Source organism: Penaeus japonicus, unplaced genomic scaffold (assembly GCF_977035675.1).
Source record: "Penaeus japonicus unplaced genomic scaffold, GWHDUDI00000001_assembly GWHDUDI00000008, whole genome shotgun sequence".
NCBI lineage: Eukaryota > Metazoa > Arthropoda > Malacostraca > Decapoda > Penaeidae > Penaeus > Penaeus japonicus.
Window position 1 is genome coordinate 8496329 of NW_028234410.1, and position 5000 is coordinate 8501328.

Sequence of the window (5000 nt, forward strand, 5' to 3'; positions counted from 1 at the left end):
ATATAATGTGTGTGAATATATATATTATAATATATTAATTATATATATGTATACTATATATATATATATATATATATATATATATATTATAAATATTAATATTACATATTTATGTATTACATATATCTTTATATATTATATATATCTATCTATATCTCTCTACTATATATACATATATATACATGTATATATATATATATTGCATATATATATATATATATATATATATATATATATATATATATATATATATATATATATATATATATATTATATACATATATATGTATACATTTAATTTATTTGAGTATATATCTATTTATACATCTATCTATATTATATATATATATATATTATATATATATATATATATATTATATATATATATATATATATATATATATATATATTATATATATATATATATGTATATATATATATATATATATATATATATATATATATATATATATATATATATATATATATTATATATATATATATATATATATATATATATATATATATATATATATATATACATATATATATATATAGCTTATTCATGTATATTCTCTCTCTCTCTCTCTCTCTCTCTCTCTCTCTGTATATCTATATATATATATATATATATATATATATATATATATGTATTATATATATATATATGTGTGTGTGTGTGTGTGTGTGTGTATATACATATATATTTACATATATATATGTACACACCCATATGTATATACACACATATACATAAATAAATAATTATATACAAAGTGTATATATATATTATATATATATATATATATATATATATATATATATATATATATATATATATATATATAATAGATAGATAGATAGATAGAGAGAGAGAGAGAGAGAGAGAGAGAGAGAGAGAGAGAGAGAGAGAGAGAGAGAGAGAGAGATTTATATATATATATACACATTAATATATCCACACACATATATATACACATTCATTTGTAGGCGTAAAATCTTTTTATAAATAATCATGTTTAAAACTTTCCTCACGAACATGCAAAGTTTCCAAGCAGAAATGCGCTCGCAGTGTAGATTAATCAATTGCACTTACCGATTGTAAGACTTCCTTGTTCTCCATCGAAAACTATACCATACACATCACACAATAATATAGATTTCTTTCATATAGATTTAGGCTTGATTTTCAATTTTCTAACAATACACTGTCCTTTGCAAGAAATGCATCACTCTTTGGCAGATCTCGTGTCTTGATTAAAACACAAAAAACGAATTATATATTTCTTTAATTTGCACTAATTCTTATTTAAAAAGATAATACCCAATTCTCTAAATAATATAAAAGGAAACACTACAATATAATCTTGCATATAGTTCACTTTACAGTATCACAAGTCGAGTCCATGCGAACAGCCACCGGGAGGTGCGTAACCTTCTCTCACGGTAGATGAACAGTTACTGAGCCACATGGATTAGCTCGCTTAGATGCTTCATACTTGTCCTATGTTGCGCATCCCATGTGTTTCTTATTCGTTGATTTCCTGATTCAGTATCGAACAATGCTTTTTTCCATCACTTTTACGTTGATATAAATTGAGGTTTATATTTAGACACTTGTTATTTTGATAAATATGCGTGTTCACCTCAAAATAAATAAGAATTATTTCCTCAGCTTCTACGTCTGGCAGCGAAAGCGCCATAAATAATAAAGTCCAACTATTGGCTAGTGAAAAGTGGGCGGAGTCACTACTTCCCATTACAAGCCGTTCTGTTCTTTCATTGGCCAGAATTTTGTTGCTGCCAGAACCCACCATCTCTGAATCATCTCATTCCTCATTATGTATTACAATTTCAACCTCTAAGAAGGAATGAGCGTCTTAAAAAAATGAGAACATTACCTTAGTGTTACCTCATGAGGCGATGATATTTCTAATCCAGCGAACATGAAAGGTTCGTGGGAATGGGCTATCTCGATCATGTAAGAAAGAAAAAGGAGTTTTATTATGCGTGATTTTTTTACATCGTATCCCGTGCCCCTTTTAAACTTTATTTGGCGCACTTTTTTAGAATATAAAGTGGCTACATTTTTATTACTTAAGGGCGGGACGAAAGGCGAAAAGGATCATTGCCTTGAAGCGGTTTCTTAAAGGATACACCTTCGAATGTTCAACCTATATAAATGATTTTACTAATCAAAAGTTTTACAGTAGCTGCGGGGCTATATTTTCTGTAGCAATAAAAGCTGAGTGGGAAACGCGGTGTATATTAATACTGATTACATATCACAGCCACCAGAACACTAAAAGTACCTCTATTTGCAATGTATTAATGCAGAAGTAGCTACAGACTTAACACCCGCTACCGTACCCTCTAGACATTACAAAAACTACATTTAAAGTTGCAGATGTTATCGCCACTGCGAATCCTATAGTCGGCAACCAGAAGTTTATAAATTAATATTTTATTATCTAGTTTGACGTTAGTACAAGATTGAAACTCTATGAAAATTAGCTTCCTTCCCTATCAACGTGTTTGCGTCGAATGACAGTTATGCACTTCAGTATGAACTGCATGCCAATATCATATAATTTTCATGTAAATCACCCTGTCTGAATTCGTGCTGCAACATCTTGTCCCTGTTGTATCGGTTGTCGCACTTCAATTACGAAAGCCATGTACACTTCAGTCATAATGCTACCCCTTAGAAGAACTTGCTCTGAAAAACATACAAGCAAAACAAACGAAGCAGACAAGAACATCGATGCATAAACACCAGGTAATAAAACTTGTCGAAAGAACTTGCACTAAGCAAAAACAAAAACAAAACAAAAATCACTTAGAACCCACAGGTAAATTAGCCAAGTAATTAAGAGACTCAGATACAGGTCTGGAGAATGACTCGGGTAATGAGAATTCTTTCTGAGACGACAAGACTGTCTTGTTACACGTCTCAAGCTGGCCCACACACGCACAAACGCACGACACACACACTTAAAAGCTCTGTTGTTTAATGGTCGTGGTGATAATTAAAAATGGTTAGAATAATATCGGGTGAATGAAGATCACATTGCAGATAAGGAACATGACAACACACCAGTATTATATCTCACCAATAGTTATATCAAAAATAGTCTTCTAAATTCCTAAAGCACAACCAAAAATATTGACAGAAAATAACCACAACAGTAGTAACAAGAAAATATATCAATGCTAACATCAATAGTTCAGAGCGATTCAAAGGCCCACAAAATAACAAAACCGAATAAATAAATAGAAGGCTATTAAAGAAGTTGCATATAATGAATCAAGTCTCCTAACCTTACACGTGCAGTACTTCAGCATCGAAAATTTATTGCTTAAACAAAACTCTCGACATGTAAACATAGGCAGTAAAACCACCAAGCCATTGTATGTGTATGTGTGTGCGAGCGTCTTTGGGTGTGTATGCATATCTGTGTGTATGTATACTCGTCTGTGTGTATATATGTTCCTATGATTATATACATGCCTGCGTATATGTATATGTGTGTATACGTAGCCTTGTACACATGTCTACGTGGTATACGTATCAGTGTATTTATGGATATCGGCGTGAATGTATGCTTGTCTGTGCACGTATACGTACCTCTGCATATATATATATATATATATATATATATATATATATATATATATATATATATATATATATATATATATATACACATATATTATATATATATATATATATAATATATACATGTATACATGTATACATACATATATATACATATACATATATATATATATATATATATATATATATATATATATTATATATATATATATAAGAGAGAGAGAGAGAGAGGTGAGTAAGAGAGAGAGAGAGAGATAAAGAGAGAGAGAGAGAGAGAGAGAGAGAGAGAGAGAGAGAGAGAGAGAGAGAGAGAGAGAGAGAGAGAGAGAGAGAGAGAAGAGAGAGAGAGAAGAGAGAGAGAAGAGAGAGAGAGAGAGAGAGAGAGAGAGAGAGAGAGAGAGAGAGAGAGAGAGAGAGAGAGAGAGAGAGAGAGAGAGAGAGAGAGAGAGAGAGAGAGAGAGAGAGAGAGAGATACACACATACATATATTTCTATCTATATCTATATCTATCTGTCTATATATGTATATATATTAAACATGTCTGCCTGTATATATATACATATCTACGTGTGTATACCTATCCCAACAAATATCTACACGCATGTCTGTGTCTGAATGCATACGCGTGTGTATGCGGGTGTTTGCCATCGATAGCGAGGATTACACAGGCCGTAATCCCCTTTAATCGGTGTTGTGGGCGTGAGCGTCGCCCTGGGCAACGGTACCCAGGGGCGCCTCCATACGACGCTCGCTCCCTTGCGTATCGTGGGCATAATAAGCGTGGGTTTTGCCCGTTCTTTTGAAGAGGAGGTGTTGGGGGTGGACGCTGGTACGATAGCACGGTTATTTTGATACCTTTCATGATGGTAGTGCGCTACCACTGATAATGGTTTGGGTGGCGATGGGGATGATAAAAGGATAGTCATCAAATGCAGTAATAGTAGTAGTAGTAGTGGTGGTAGTGGTATTATTATTATTGTTAATAGTAAAATCAATAATAATTGTAGTAACAGCAGCAGTAAAATAAGATATCAATGTTGATGATGGTAATGATAATGATAATGATAATGATAATATAGATAATAATAACGCCATACAAATAATCATATTAATGCTGACAATAATAACAACCATAGCAGTAACAATGACTATCATTAAAAAATAACTACAGTAAAAACAATAATCACAATAACTAACCATCAATGATAAAGAAAACGATCGCAACAACAGTAGTAATAACAGCAGTAACAATAACATCAACACCAGAGAACCAATGATCATAATAACAACCATACCATTGATAAGAACAATAATCACGAGAATAAAAAAAAAATACAATCAACATAAAAGTCATACTAACAGAAAGTGCAACGAACATCA

General features: G+C 31.2%; 1 protein-coding gene across 6 annotated transcripts in view; it reads right to left on the reverse strand.

The window, feature by feature from the left end:
* Window positions 1-5000, reverse strand: part of LOC122249543 (protein Wnt-5b) — a 628546-nt gene that overhangs the window by 25311 nt on the left and 598235 nt on the right. The window contains exon 1 of one of the 6 annotated variants that reach the window (XM_043010509.2): window positions 1097-1468. The exons of the other annotated variants lie outside the window; for them this stretch is intronic. The gene's annotated coding sequence lies outside the window, so the exon portion shown is untranslated. Of the gene's footprint in view, window positions 1-1096; window positions 1469-5000 lie in introns of those variants that run through there. 6 annotated transcript variants of the gene reach the window in all.